Source organism: Juglans microcarpa x Juglans regia, chromosome 2D (assembly GCF_004785595.1).
Source record: "Juglans microcarpa x Juglans regia isolate MS1-56 chromosome 2D, Jm3101_v1.0, whole genome shotgun sequence".
NCBI classification, from domain to species: domain Eukaryota; kingdom Viridiplantae; phylum Streptophyta; class Magnoliopsida; order Fagales; family Juglandaceae; genus Juglans; species Juglans microcarpa x Juglans regia.
The window spans coordinates 2,611,655-2,628,591 of NC_054596.1; the positions used below are offsets into that span (position 1 = coordinate 2,611,655).

The window sequence follows — 16,937 nt, forward strand, 5'->3', positions numbered from 1 at the left end:
GCCAGCTAGCCGTCTCTAATGTTTTAATGTTTGGAACTTTTTCAAAACTGAAACTTGTTTGGTGGTTTAATGCTTCCACACTAATTTGGATCATGCTGCATTGTCTTTGGTTGGTTTCCATTCTCAAGTTTGGGCGTTAGTATCTTTTATGTGAAATATATTGATCACTGCCTCTATTGCATAGTTTGAGAGTATGTTTTATTTTTACCGGATTTTTATATCGTCTGAAAATATCTTTTTGGAAAGTATATAAAATGACCATGCTAGTTAGCTATCACATGTTGGTACATATGCAAGTTTTACTTTATGAAATTGCTGGGTCCAGTTATTTCTGTTTTTTATGGCCATAATTATGCATAAATTGCGATAATAGAGTTAAAGCTTTTTTAGAGCAGACCATTTTTTTAAAAAACTATGTAAAGTTTTACCCAAAGTTCTTGTGGTTTATGGGATGATGGGAATGTCAGAAAATATAAATGATTTATCAAGTACATTTATATCATTATAAAATCTCAATAATTAAAAAAAAAATGCCAAATTCATAGATCGAAAGAAGTTACTGCTTCTAAAATAATTGTTGGTTCGTGGATATGACCAAAGTATATATACCATGCCAAGCAGACGCAGTTGTGCAGTTCTTTTACTTCCAGTGCATACAATCGATGCTCCCTAACATATCTGGAAATCCACGTTTTTTACCAATTGCGAGCAGTCAAACAATGTCATCATTGTTAGGTTTCTTTAAATATTTTCTAGAAAAAATTGAAACAATTACTTTGACAAACATTTTTAGGTTTCTTAATGTGGTAGTCTATCCAATCTTCAAATATTCATCTATAAAATCAGTCGTGATACCATATTCAAGCATCCTTAGAGCAATTGTTATTTTTTAAAGGGAAGAAAAATCAAGCCTTCCAAAATTATCTCGTCTTTGGATAAAATAAGATTCATGGGCTTCTATTGCAGCTTGGATACGAAGAAATAGAGAACGATTTATTCAAAACCTCATTAAAAAATATTTGTAAGGATATATTGCAGGATCAATAAAATAATCATGAAAAATATTTTGGTGGGATTGCAATCGATCGCGCCTTATGAATTTACGTGATTTTTTAGAAGAATTACGTGAGTTTGATCCATCTTCTTCCAAAACAAGTTGTCTCGCTATTTCAAATTTTTCGTCAGAATCTGAATCGATAAGTGTCATTTTGTGAAAAAATGAACGATCCATTAAGAGGAAATGAAAAGAAAAAGTTTCACAGAGACACTTGAGTTGAAGTGAATGAAATTGTTGATAAAATGTTATGTTTTATAGTGAAGAAATATAACCGTTGAAAAAATGTAGCCGTTAGAAAATAGAACCATTAGGAAAATATAGCCGTTAAAAAATATAGTTGTTAAAAAATATAACTGTTGGATAAATTCAACTTATAATTAGAATTAAAATAAATGAAAAGTTCAAAATCAATATTTTAATAGAATAGTAAAAGATTTGTTAAACCTATTATTTGATGTTGTTGAAAAATAGCTATCTAAATTTGTAAAAGTGAATTTCTTAATCAAATTTTAGTTAAAGTTTATTGAACCCACTACTAATACTCTGAATGTACTCTAATTTTAAACTCATTTGAGGGCCTTAGAATTGACAAACCTGATTTCAAAGATTTGAAAGAGATATTTCACTATCCTCATTGTACATTTTGTCTCATTTTAAAATAAAAAAAAGTTATAATTAAAAATGATATATGTATAAAACAAGTGGTCAGTAAGCATTTACGTCGGCTTTCTTTTTTTTTTTTTTTTACAAGTTTTTGTTTACAAGTTGCGCCGGCTATAACATACATAATAGGTCAGGTGGACACTGATAATGAGACTCATATATTTTATAAATTGTTATAAATATATATAAACTCATTTTAATATTTAAATACATTTAAATCTCGTTTATTTTCGTAAATGAGATGAGTTGAAATAAAAATTGAAAATTAAATAAAATATTATTAAAATATATTTTTTTAATATTATTTTTATTTTAAGATTTAAAAAAGTTAAATTATTTATTTTATTTTGTATAAAATTTTAAAAAAATTATAATGATTAGATGAAATAACATTATAAATTTTATAAAAATGAATGAAGTCTTAAATTTATCTTAAATATATCTCACAAAACTGATTTCATCATCACAATCTATTATTATTGATAACAAAATTTGACTTAACTCCGTTCAAGATTCATACCCAACTTTAACTTGTTTACATGATCAAGATCGCTTTCTAGAATCTTGGGCATGTATAATGAAGAATAATATACCTCTCTCATCGTTGTGTCATTGCAGACGTACCTGCTGGGCTTAAATCATAAAGAAAGTGAAATGATGCAGTCATGATTATTAGCTGCCCAATATTGCACCAAATTTTAAGAAATTGTGTTTGCAATGATAAATTTAGCCATCGTCATGTAATTATTTAAAAAATAAATAAATAAAATATGATAAGACTCACATAAATTTATTATTTTTTAAAATAATTTCGTAACGTTTACGTACTTAATAATAAAATTACAGGTCAATAAAGTATAAAAGTCAGCGTATAAATTCTGATCAGGCGTTGAGCTGGTACTTCTCAAATAAGACAACTCCATGCTTTTCCATACCGTCTCTAGTCCACCGCATGTAGACAAGACTGTCTATATCATACTGTTAGAGAGAGAGAATAATAATAAGAGAATCGAAATTCTATATATGTATCGCGTTTTGTACTCAAGCTCATGTAATTGTCTCTAGATACAACGATAATGGCTGATCATTTGGTAGGCAGAGACGAAATAGAGTCCCTTAGAATGGAAATGGAAGAGATAGGAAGAAGCCTCAGATCCTCTTTTCATCACCATGCAGCTAGTTTCAGGAGTAGTATATCAGATGCAAGGTCCTTGAAAGAGTCTGATGATGAAGTAGAGTTACAGTGGGCTGCAATTGAAAGATTGCCCACATTTGAAAGGATTAAAACATCATTATTTGATGATCAGGAGCGTCTAAATGGTAGCAAAACGGATGATCATGATGATAAAGATCAGGGTAAGCGGATGATTGATGTCACCAGGCTTGGAGGTATAGAAAGGCGCCTGTTCATCGAGAAACTGCTCAGGAAACTTGAGGAAGACAATCGTCGTCTCCTGCATAAACTAAAAGAAAGAGTAGATAGGTAATATACTTACTTTTCCATGACTTAATTCGTATCGTTATAATTTGCCTGGCATGTCTATTGGCAGCTTGATTATCATCCATTAATTTGAAGCATGTATATACGTATAAGTTGCAATTTTCATCATGAACGTCTTTTGAAATATGTTTAACGATGCTACTCCATATTATTTTAAGTTGTTTTTCATGTTAAATGATCATCAATTGTTTTAAAATTAGGTGATTCATCAAGTGTTGACATTATCAACGCTCGTTTTACTACAAACATATTGAAAGAGCTAGTGCACGTAGATTTGAAGAAATATCTTATGTGCAAGTCGATCGTATGTATGCAATAATGCAAACTTGAAACCAATAACTCAGACCTCTATGAGACCCCTCGTTTCTTTCCCTTCACGTGGCTTGTCAGCGAATTTTGATGATTTAAAGAATGAAGACTGCCGCAATTAGGGGTGAAAAAAAACAAAAAAGGGATCGGTTTGGTCCGGAGTCGGTTTCGATTCGATTTGATATCAATTTTATTTTTTTTAAAATCGGTTAAAATTAATCCAATTTTGAGTTTTATTTTTTAACATCGGACTGAATCGGATCTGACCGGTTCGTATAAACATATATATTTTTAATTTTTATAATATTATATAAAATATTTTTTATAGTATATATAATATATAATTATATAAAATAATTTTGTATCATATGATAGATTACTAATTAATATAACATTAAATTTTAGATTCCTATATAAATAATTATATATTATCATTATAGTCTATTGTATTATCACTATATATTATAATATACTATAATATATCACTATATTATATATTATAATATATTACTATAGTCTATAATATAATTTTAATATATATTATAATATACTACAATATATTATCACTATATATTATTACATACTATAATATATATTATATTATATATTATATATACTGTATAATATATAGAAAAAATTAGACCAAATCATATCGAAATTGGTAAAATTGAAAATACCGATTTATTAATATAACCGGTAAAATACTAGTTTTTCAAATCTCAAAATCGATATATACTGATTCGATTTTAAAATAAATCTAAAATCATACCGATTACACCCCTGACCACAACGATAATCACACGAGACCAAATTGTTCCACATCAAATGACCATAATTATTAGGAAAATGCTAGTGCTTGGCCTCCCAGATGACCAAAATTTAACTGATTTTTTGTTTTTTTTTTTGTTTTTTTTTTCATTTTCAATTTGTTTGATTAAAAATGATTTCTTTAACTGATTTTTTCTTAAAAAAATTCGAAAACCGGAAAAAAGAAAAAAAAAAAAGAAAATTATTTTTTTTTCGAATTCTTTATAGATGTTAAATTATCTTATTTTATCTTATCTCAGATAGTTATAATTTTTTTAAAATTATTATATAAAATATAATAAATATTTATTTATTTTTTAAATTTAAAAATAATAATAATATAAAATATTATTTAACTTTTAATTTTTATATGAAACATTTCAACCCAACTGACGAAGAACTAAAATTACCACTTTTGGCAGTCCAGTAGATAAACTGTGTCCTATGGATCAGCCCCACTATGTAAGTAGTACTGGGGAAGCAGAAAACTAATTTTCCCATTCTTGTGAGAACAGCATACACGACGCATGCATCATAATCGTGCATGTGTTCTGCCTCGCACATACAAATGCAACCTTACATTTATGGATGCATCGAGATTTACTATAGACTGAGACGACTAACATTTGCTCTTTAGAGCGGGTCTGAAATTGCCTACTGTGGAGGTGAGATTCCAGAATTTGTCCATAGAAGCAGGGTGTGAAGTACTTCAAGAAAAGCCCATCCCTACACTTTGGAACACCATCGTCAACATATTCCGAGTAAGTGTTTTCTATGCTCTTTCTCTTTCTGTTTTTCTTTTTTTAATATTCAGTTTCTAACCTAAAAAATTGTTTTTGAGGCTGCCGTACTTTTTCTCACTCCTGCTCTGGTCACAATTTATTTTTCGAACAAGTACTTATACGGATTAAAATTGGTGAAAGATGTGAGGTTTGGATATTGAGTTAAGTTGAGATGATACGAAAGTTGAAAATTGAATAAAATATTGTTAAAATATAATTTTTTTAATATAATTTTTATTTTGAGATTTAAAAAAATTGTATTGTTTATTACATTTTATTTGAAAGTTTGAAAAAATTATAATAATTAGGTAGATAAGATGAGTTGAGAATATTTTGGAATCCAAACAAAGCCTAATCTCCTATGATTTTTGAATTGGTTCTCCAAAATACCTATATGTCAATAGAAGTCTCTATCTGGCATTGCAACATTGTGTTACATGGCTTTATTGTCTTGTTTATTTTTGGAGATGAGATGAAATGAAGTTGAAAATTAAATAAAATATTGTTAGAATATATGTTTTTAATATTATTTTTGTTTTGGGATTTAAAAAATTTGAATTGTTTATTTTATTTTGTGTGAGAATTTTGAAAAGTTGTAATGATTAGATAAGATGAGATAAGTTGAAAAATTTGGTGAAAACAAACGAGGCTAAAGCAATAGTACTCACTTTGACTAATATTTACCAATGAGAAATGATTTATACAAGTCACAAATAGATAAGTCAATCGCAGACTTTTTATAAAAAAGTAGACCCTACCTAACCTCAAGGGGTTGGCCCAAGTGGTGAAAGCCTTGGTCTTGAGGTATTACTCCTTTCAAGGTCCAAGATTCAACACCTCATGAGTGCAAACAATTCTTTCAGGCCACACCCCCTGGTGAAAAGCCAGCGATTTAACCAGTTCCGTGTAGGGAAACTTCTGAGGGTGCGGTGCACGGGACCGAGGTTTACTCTGCAGGAGTGGGTCCGAAGGGCCTTGCCTTGGAAAGATTCTCCGACAAAGTGTAAAGAAAATATTCCTTTTTAGTGAGACACATTTTTTTACAAAGGACCTATGCAAGACTTGTCTATTTGAGATTTGTACCTAGCATTACTCCTTAGTTGCTGCAGTTATGCTGGCCAAGGCTGAACTACTATCTATCCCAAAATTGTAGAAATACTTAAACCTCACTATATTGATATGGAATGAGTCTGGCTTTCATCGACTGAAAAAGCTACTATATCTGTCTCTTTAAACAAATGAATGCATGAAATTGACTGTGATCAATAAAAAAAGTTGATCTCAGTTCTTCATTTTTTAACAAGACACATTCAATGATTTTTTCACTAGACGCAAGCTTAGTTCGGAATGTTTCGGCCTGAGTAAGGTGTAGATTTTCTTTGAGTTTCATAATGCTTAAGCAGTCGTTCTTGGATGGTAAAGAAAGATTTCATGTGTTGAACAGGCTATAAAACGAATTGGAAGGTGCAATTCCCAAGTAGACAAGTTGAAAATTCTTAGAGATGTCAATGGCATCATCAAACCTTCCAGGTTGTTACTTCAGAACCTAGTGCTTAACTACATTTATGCATTGGCACTATTCTTTGGTGAGAAAAGGAGTGGTAGCTTTTAGTGAATGGCATTCTTTACTGTCTTAAATAAACAAACTTCGTATGCAGGATGACTTTATTGCTTGGTCCACCAGGGAGTGGGAAAACCACTTTGTTACAGGCGCTTGCAGCGAAACTAAACCCCTCTCTCCAGGTTTCTACTTGTCCATAAAATTCCCCATCAAAGAAACAACAGGAAACATCTACTAGCCAAGAAGAATTTAGGGCACCGCTTAAGATTTACAATATATTGATGAATCAGAAATAAAATGACATGCTGGAATATGTGTATGCGAGTGGGTAGGCTCCAATATAATTAATTATATATATATATCTGTTACTTAATCTACAAAGAATTGATCAATGTATTTGAAAAACATTAAATTTAGGTCACTGGGGAAATCTCCTATAATGGTCACAAATTGAACGAGTTTGTTCCTCAGAAGACATCAGCTTATATAAGTCAATATGATCTGCACATTTCTGAAATGACAGTGAGAGAAACACTCGACTTCTCAGCACGTTGTCTGGGAGTTGGGAGTAGAGCAGGCAAGCCTTGTTTTACATCTTATATTAATATGCTCTTCAAGAATTATATTGAAGTGAGAATCCTTTTCCCATTGAAGATATTATGAGAGAAGTCAATAAAAGGGAGAAGCAAGCTGGAATTATCCCAGAACCAGATATAGATACTTACATGAAGGTAAACAATATGCATGAAAGAGTTCATTCTCAGTCGTGTTTCTGTAATACTGGTAGTTTGGTCCATGCTCCTGTTGGCTATCTCCAATGAAAACTTGACTTGCAGGCCATTTCAGTTGAAGGCTTAAAAAGAACTCTGCAAACGGACTATATCTTAAAGGTAATTCTCACTATCAGCAGAAAGAGTCGACGATCGAGCTTCTATCATCATTCCTAACTCTAATTGACAGTACATGTGCTACAATTACTGCTGATTCAGATCCTTGGGCTGGACATTTGTGCTGAAACAATTGTAGGAGACGCAATGAATAGAGGAATTTCTGGTGGCCAAAAGAGAAGGCTGACAACAGGTTGTTTAGATAAAATGTGGCACCCTGCTAATAATTCATTCATCTAAGTACATCTTAGATATGAGATTAATAATAGTCGGGGTATATAAATATTTGTCATAAAAATTTTCCCCGTTGCTACCTCCCAGGAGAAATGATAATTGGCCCAACAAAAGCTCTCTTTATGGATGAGATATCAACTGGCTTAGACAGCTCCACTTCCTTTCAGATTGTCACCTTTCTTCAGCAGTTATCACACATAACAGAATCAACGATTTTAGTATCACTTCTTCAGCCAGCACCTGAGACTTTTGATCTCTTTGATGACATTATCTTGATGGCAGAAGGAAAGATTGTATACCATGGTCCTCACAATCATATTCTAGATTTCTTTGAGCACTGTGGGTTTCGGTGCCCACCACGAAAAGGCGTTGCCGACTTTCTGCAAGAAGTATGTATCCCTTGTTAATTTACAAAAACATGTCCCCCCTATAATAATTTTCCACAATCGATTTTGTGTTTGTGTAGGTCATATCTTATAAGGACCAAGCAAAGTACTGGGACCATAAAAATCAATCCCATTGTTATGTTTCTGCTGACAATTTTGTAGAAAAGTTCAAAGTTTTTCATGTGGGAAAGAAGCTAGATGAGGATCTCTCCAGGCCTTTCCATAAATCTGAGAAACACAAGAATGCCTTGTCATTCAACGTGTACTCGGTGAGAAAATGGGAACTATTCAAAGCATGCATGGCTAGAGAATGGCTTCTAATGAAGCGCAACTCATTTATTCATGTATTCAAATCTGCACAGGTAACAGATAATCATACAAGTGATTCAGGAATGCAAACTGAATGCTTAAAAATATGAACAAAAGATTTATGACTGGATGATTACATTTTGCAGCTTGTGGTAATTGCAATAATAACAATGACAGTGTTTCTACGTACGCGGATGAACATTGATGTGGTCCATGCAAACTACTATCTGGGTTCTTTGTTTTATGGTCTCAATAGACTTGTGACCAATGGATTTGCAGAGTTATCATTGACCGCCTCCAGACTATCGATCTTCTACAAACAAAGAGATTTCTACTTTTATCCTGCATGGGCCTATTCCATTCCAACTGCCATTCTAAAGATCCCATTTTCATTGCTAGATGCTTTTCTTTGGACAGTCCTTACTTATTATGTAATTGGTTACAGTCCGGAACCAGAAAGGTGTGCACTTCAATACAAACTCAAACTTCAAGAAAAAAATTGTCTGCTAATAAGTCTGAGTTTCATCATTGAGTGTCAGGTTTTTCTGTCAATTCCTTCTTCTATTCTTCGTCCATCAAGTATTCATATCAATGTTTCGTTTGATCGCATCTGTGGTTCGGGATCCATCTATTGCATCAACATGGGGTCTACTTTCCTTGATAGTGATATTCTTATTTGGTGGCTTCATTATAAGAAGAAGTAAGAAATAGCCATTCATAATTTTGCCTATGATGTTATAAATAGGTAGAACATAATACACGTTTCCTCACTGCAGCTTCTCTACCTGGTTGGTTGGATTGGGGCTTTTGGCTTTCTCCTTTGGCATATGCAGAAATCGGTGTTACAGTAAATGAATTCCTTGCTCCAAGGTGGCAAAAGGTGAAACTCAGATTCCTGTCAGTGTTGTTTAGATCGGCCACAAAGTGAGGAAGCTATATTTGTTACATGTAAAACTCACTGGTCATCATCCATTCCAGGTTTTATCTACAAATGTCACCATAGGAGAGCAAGTTCTCAGGAACCGCGGTCTAAATTTCAGTGACTACTTCTATTGGGTTTCAATTGGAGCATTAATTGGGTTTTGGATGGTTTTCAACATTGCTTTTACCTGCGCCCTGAGTTATATGAAATGTAACATACATATTTCTACATTGCACTTACTAGAAACTGAGAAAAAAAATATGAAGTGTGATTTGATTCTAGGCTTGCTTAATATTCATTATTGAAGTACGAATTCTTGCAGCTCCGCAGAGATCTCGGATTATCATTTCTCATGAAAGGATCTCTAGTCTGAAGCAAAAAGAAGAATTAAGCACTGTCACCAAGGAGAAAGAAATCAACATTGATTCCACCATAACTGTTGCAGAAACAAATAGAACGGGTCTGAAGCTTCTTGTTGTAATCTAGTACTTGAAATTATCTAGAAATATAGTAGACAACATATATGTTGTATCATTAACTAGCAAAACTTACCAGCTTGTATTGTTATTTGGGACTCTGTTGTCAATAGGGACCTTTCATACTTCCTGGATTGGTTTACAGTTTGAGCCAATGACTCTCTTTTCAGAATGTGCAATATTTTGTTGATGCTCCCACGGTACCTTGAATATACATGGATGATTTATTCTTATAGAATGTTGGATCAATTTATGATTGGCACAGTCTAATCCATATATCTTGCAGAAATTGATAGAGCAAGGGTTTTCACAAAGCAGATTACGGCTCCTTCAAGATATTACCGGTGCATTTAGGCCTGGAATTCTTACCGCTTTGATGGGTGTTAGTGGAGCTGGGAAAACAACATTGATGGATGTTCTTTCAGGGAGAAAAACTGGTGGAATTATTGAAGGAGATATCAGAATAGGAGGTTACCCAAAAGTTCAAGAAACATATGCCAGAATATCTGGCTACTGTGAGCAAAATGACTTGCATTCCCCACAGCTTACTATTGGAGAATCGGTGACATACTCAGCTAGGTTACGCTTGCCAGCTAATATTGACAGACGTACAAGATCTGTAAGTCGCCTTCAAACTTGATACATTACATATAGTGTTTTTGTTAAATAATTATAAACTCCATCTAAAAACTGATCTCAGAGGCAATATTCTTGGACTTAAAATATCAAGTTGGAGACTCTGACAACCGTAGATCCTACAACTTGACCCAAACTCAGTATTTCAAGTTTCAGGCATCAAAGATTAGGTCATAATGGGCTTTCGTTGGCCATGTTCTTAGATTGAAGATCAAATTGTACTTCTTGACAAACATAGAACCAACAGAGAACTAATTGAGTCTCAAGCATTAGAGATCTTATTAACAAACTAATTTATTCGATATTACAAAGATAGGTGAAAGCAAGATTAAAATTTGATAGGAGCTAGGACATTAGAACTTGCATGCATAGGAGAAAAAAGAAAGAGCTTTGTAAACTGCTACCTTTTAATATTTGAATTTGATTATCAGGAATTTGTGGCTGAAGTTCTTAAAACCATTGAGCTGGATGAAATCCAAGATGCTTTAGTTGGAATCCATGGCAGAAGTGGTATATCAACTGAGCAAAGTAAACGGCTTACTATAGCAGTGGAGCTTGTTTCTAACCCATCCATAATATTCATGGATGAACCAACTTCTGGTTTAGATGCCAGTGCAGCTGCAATCGTTATGAGAGCTGTGAAGAATGTTGCCGTACAAGAAGGACAGTTGTATGCACCATTCACCAACCGGGTATTGATATATTTGAGGCATTTGATGAGGTAATCATCAGTCCTTTTGAACACCTAAAACAAATTGAATTTCTTGTAATAGTAAAATTATAAGAGAACCGATTAGAGAAGGGGGGTGGGATACAGATAATCCCCCAACAAGAGAGATTCTTGCATGTTGCATGAGGATTTATCTCTGGAGTTCAAAAAGGAAGGCTAACTTGTAATGATTCCAGTTGGCATTTGACAAAATTTAGCTTGCCTGTTGATGATGTCTTACATGATCAAAAAGTTAACTCACCTGAATGTCACAGCTTACTTTCTTACAATTATTTTTTTAATTATTGGTGGAAAGTTGGTAAATATAATTAAATTTACCTAAAAACATAGACGCCTTTTCCTTTTCAGAATCTATAAAACTCTTGAAATGACTGGTTGGGTGCGTTTTATGATTTCTACCAATCGAAGAACCAATGATAAATCATATCTCATTTAATACATTTTACATATCAATTATATTTCTTACAGCTTATTTTGATGAAAAGGGGAGGACAAATAGTATATTCCGGAGAGCTGGGTTCAGATTCATGTAAGCTTATTGAATACTTTGAGGTAAGGTATAAAGTAACAACTTTGTATATAACCCTGCTTTGCAAGTCTTTTCTCACATTCATTCTTAAAAAATATAATACCGCCAAAAAAAATCATTTTACAAACTTAGAAAAAACAAATAAATGCTTCTTTGTCACCATCAACAAGTCATCACAATAGGAAGTAAGGAAGTAGGACAGTTAACACCTATAGTATTTTCTTTGGCAGGGTATTCCTGGGTTCCCGAGGATCAAAGAAAACTACAACCCAGCAACATGGATGTTGGAGGGTACGAGTATCGCAGCAGAAGCCCAGCTTGGTCTAGATTTTGCCCATCTCTACAAAGAGTCCCAGTTATGCCAGTAAGCCTAACAAATTATAAATGCCTCGACATATGCTGTTAGCATCCTAAAGTTTTCTTGATCAATATCTAAAAACTATCTGCAATATCTTTACAAAAGGAAGGAAGAAATAAAAACTTAAAACCAAACAAACAGATAGACAGAATATGTTGTACATCTTTGTTAAATCATACTAGGCTTGGGATGATCCTACTATGTCAAACCAAGTGATACAATTTCTTGTTTAATGTAGGAAAAACAAAGAACTAGTTCAAGAACTGAGCATTCCAGTACATGGTAAAGAGGACCTGCATTTTTCCACTCGCTTTTCCCAAAATGGATGGGAGCAATTTAAAGCATGCCTTTGGAAACAACATCTGTTCTATTGGAGAAGCCCCAAATATAACTTCTCACGATTCACTTTTATAACTGCATCTTCTTTGTTATTAGGGGCTCTTCTTTGGCAGCAAGGACAGAAAATGTAAGTCCCTTTTTACAGATTCAGTAATGGTGAATCTGGTGAGGCTTATAGAAAGCTCTTGAAAATAGGTCACCAGCCAATTAGGAGAAAGGATCACTTCTCTATGGACATGCTGTAGATTATCACTTCGAATCTTGTTCTAGAAGAGCTTGGCAAGCATTAATCCAATCCCTATTAGGTTCAAACATGTAGGAGTTTGCATTACCTTGTTAAGAGGACGTGGAGTCAGATTCCACATGTAGATATCTCTTTTTTTTTTTTTTTTTAATATCCCAAGCTAGCTTGACCCAGGATAAGTTTTGCAAAAGCTCATTGCAGTGGTTGTGGATTCCATTTCTGTTTGTCAATCCTTGAACCCACATTCATCTAAATGATACTTCATTCCCTCCTGGAGCCCCCAAGAATTTATGTTCAAATTATAGTTGGATATTAACCGTGTATATTTCTATACTAATCAAAAGCAGTATCTAGCTAGGACTTGAAAGCATTAAATGCTAGTGAATTATGCATACCTTTTCCAATAACAAAGCTGAAATTGTTGCCCTTGTTTTGCAGAGATAATGAACAGGATTTTTTTGACATAATAGGATCAATGTTCATTTTCATCCAATTCATGGGAATCAGCAATTGTTCGTCCATTATACCATTTATAGCTGCTGAGCGTACCGTTATGTACCGAGAATTGTTTGCTGGAATGTACTCCTCGTGGGCATATTCATTATCACAGGTCCAATAATATTACTAGTGCAGTTCTAGCATTTTGTACAGCTGAAAAGAGATTTTAAAATTCACGACTCTTATGCCATATGTTGCAGGTGACGATCGAAATTCCTTACATATTTCTTGAGGCAGTTTTGTTTTTGACAATAACATATCCAGCAATAAATTATTATTGGTCAGTTTACAAAGTATTTTGGTATTTCTATACCATGTTCTGTACTTTGCTCTACTTCAATTACTTTGGCCTTCTGCTTGCTTCATTGACCCCAAATTACCAAGTGGCTTCCATACTGGCAAGTTTATGGTACACAATGTTCAGTCTATTCTCAGGGTTCCTCATACCTGGACCAGTAAGTCAATCCTATCTTTACTTTATCCGTCATCGGAACTCATAGTACTAGTCTGGCATTTCTAATAAGGTTTATTTTTGAAGTTTCTCAAGATGCACGATAATGAGGCAATAGTACTTAATCATCTTCAATATAGTAGTTTCCATGGTGCTTCACTTACATTTTCTAAATCATGAAATGAACAATCTACTACCAAACTTCTGTTCATTCATTTTCCTAGAGCGACCAAATAATTTGGAACTTTAATGAAAATAAGAATCAGCAGTTGCTGCTACAGATTCTTTCTCAATTACATTCATGGAATGAGATCCCATTCAGCTGATCCAACTATGATATGCTTTTTTTTTACCAACTATGATATGATTAACATGCAGAAAATTCCTAAATGGTGGGTCTGGGGTTACTGGATGTGCCCAACTTCCTGGTCCTTGAAAGCCATCCTCATTTCACAATATGGAAATCTAAAGAAGGAAATAACAGTAGATGGGGAGCACAAACCAATGGATTCCTTCTTACAAAGTTATTATGGGTATAACTATGACGACTTGGCTGTCATAGCAGTTGTTCTCTTAGCAGTTCCACTTGTTTTTGCATCTGCTTTTGCATTTGCTATAGCTAAGCTTAACTTCCAAAATAGGTAAAGATGCTCATCACTTATTGTAAAATGAACACCCAACTTCGATAAACATTTGTTTTGAGTACTTAACTTCCTTGTACTACATTCCGATTCCGAACTCAATCCTATCATATAGCAGGAACTTGGGGCTTTTGAGTCCTTGATGCATATGTATGTTTTTTATCTTGACAACTCAAATCCCAGTTGAGGTCATTTTTAGGCTGACTGCTTTTTAGCGATCAACTCAGCCCTTGGTTCTGTTCGGTTTTGTCCTTTCTACCAAAACACTATAAATTACTAAGATGTGCCAAACTTCTTTCGAAGAAGCTTCACGAATAATCGGGCTACCATGCTGTTAATTAACGATAATCTCAAATTCTCTTGGCTACCAAGCAAGAACAATTTCCGTTCCTCTTCATTTTTTAACAAAACAAAGTTAACTCATCTGTCAATACGGTGCTAACTACGAATAATTAGCATATTAGCACATGCTTATATATGTCTTAGTATGATTCTCTGCGAATGCAAATCTATCTTCCTGCACTTAAAGAATGATACCACTCAACAGAGGGAAATAAGATCGTGGATTCAATACCTAATGGGTACTAGTATAACTTCTTAAAAGAAAAAGAGTAACAATACAAAAGAGAATGACAATAAATGAGAAAAGCAGTGCAAGATCTTGAGCGGGTTGCAACATGTAACATCCTTAGGCAATTCGACAAACGACTTCAGCGCACGGAAATAAGGGCTTTAGAATCTAGATCAGTGAGACACATGTTTTCCTTTTATTTAATAAAAAAAATAGGGTTCTTGTGCGTCTACTACAAGGAATCATTTTGGGAAAGCACAAAGGATATAAGCATTAAAGAAAGATTCAGAATTTAGAAGATATCATGTGGGCCAAGACAGAATAAGAGAGACATCGAGGTTTATGCAGTTTCCGTATGAGTCTTTGACATTCAGGTAGGTACTAGGCACCCACCACCATTACGGATTTTATATGGGTGGTTTTTGTGGTTTTGGACTTTCGTCACCTTTTTTTCACCTAAATCATGGGCAGTGAAGGGGCGAATCTCTCAAAATAGGAGTCGACATCAACAAAAATTCCTTCCTACAAAGCCGTGTGAGAAAGATGAGCATTTTTTCACCCAATAAATTAATAGTAATTCATTAGCTCTTCTTTCTTTTATCTTTCACGGCATTCGATTTCACAAACCCATATATTTGAAGCTAAGTTATTGACAAAAAGTTAATGAATACATATAACAGAGGTATTTAACAGAGATATTTGCGCTTTCGTTCTTTTCTACAGCTGATTGAAATGTAAGGAATTTACAGATCTCTTAAATTTGATAATCGCTCATATTTGGAATTTTCCTTCATTTTTCTTTTCAAATCAAAGCCTCTGTTCGGTTTAACAGAAAAGGGGAGACATCTCTGTATCTCCTACGTTCAGAAGAACATTGAGGTATAGCAAAAATCAATGGCGAGATATCGTTTGGTTGTCATCCTTTTTTATTGGCGATTCGATTGTTGCTCGTCCACATTTGTTGCTTTCATTGTCTCGTTTATTGATGATAAAAATTTTAAAAAAAAATGAAGAAGAAGAATTCGAATGGTTGGGCTTCGGCAGAGAGGGGGGCGAGCAGGGAGGGAGAGAGCAGAGAGAGAAATTCAAATGGAAAATTCAGAAAATAGTCTAACAACAAATCGTTTTATGAATAGTTTAAAAAATAAAAAAAGATAGCTCAGCTGGTGTGTGGTGTTGGAGATTTAAGTGGCCTAAGAATAGAATTACCCGGAGCCAACACGCCTGAAAACCAGGGGAGATAGATAATACAGAAATAGAAGAAAACAAAATTTAAATATTTCGTAGTAATAAAGAGAGACAGTAATTAGGTCGCTTTCTGTTCTTTAATTGTACGAAACCCACATGGTGTAACCGTTTAAGTCTGACCTGGACATCAGAGCCACCCCACATCTAAAGCCATGTTACGACGGTTGCAATCGTGTGGCACAGAGATGATGCCGGCATGGCAGTGTTTGCTCGGAGCTAGGAAAAGACCTAGCGCACAGCCAGCCCGTGTGAGCGCCGGGACCGTCATGGACGTCGGCTGTGGAGCGTAGTGGTTGTTACGATCCGACTAAGTATGAGATTGGTTGATAGTTTATAAACCCTTAGGCACCCTTTCCTTTTAAGCTAGTTTTCAAGAGTGAGTTTTACTTAGTGGGTTCATAACAGAATTTAACCGTACCTCTCGTCCCATTTGCTTCTTTTGGCTTGTTGGAATCGAACCCACTTGTTGGCTTTCCTTTTTCCCAATGAACAAAGCTAGGCGCAAGGCAAGGCTCATGGACAGTGTGTACTCTGTTCATGAGTCTTGCCCGTGCTCATGGATTCCGTGCGCAAGGCGTTAGCATATTTGTTTTCCCAATATGTAGATTTCAAGGTCAATTCAGTGCATTTTCTTTGCCACCCCTTTCAGTAAGTTTGAATATTCCGGTAAAGTCAACCATGGCGTTTGAAGAACCAAATTTCAAACTTTTTATTCATTTCTCCCTCGAACTGACAAATAATACGTAGCTGTTAGCGATGGGCCCAGGAGAAATTGATAGGTTAGATATTAAAAAAACA

The 16,937-nt window shown here is 34.2% G+C and overlaps 1 long non-coding RNA gene, 1 other non-coding gene and 1 pseudogene across 2 annotated transcripts; 2 read left to right on the forward strand and 1 right to left on the reverse strand.

Annotated features, from left to right (window-relative positions):
• The first annotated feature begins 4,774 nt into the window (after positions 1-4,774).
• On the forward strand, positions 4,775-14,347 carry LOC121249985 (annotated as a pseudogene).
• Positions 7,013-16,842, reverse strand: LOC121249986. Its single transcript, XR_005937676.1, has 2 exons — positions 16,558-16,842; positions 7,013-8,181 (listed from the first exon to the last, which is right to left on the reverse strand). It is a non-coding gene; the product is annotated as an uncharacterized LOC121249986 (long non-coding RNA).
• Positions 15,719-15,849, forward strand: LOC121251285. The gene has a single exon (XR_005937953.1). It is a non-coding gene; the product is annotated as a small nucleolar RNA snoR111 (small nucleolar RNA).
• Positions 16,843-16,937: the final 95 nt, after the last annotated feature.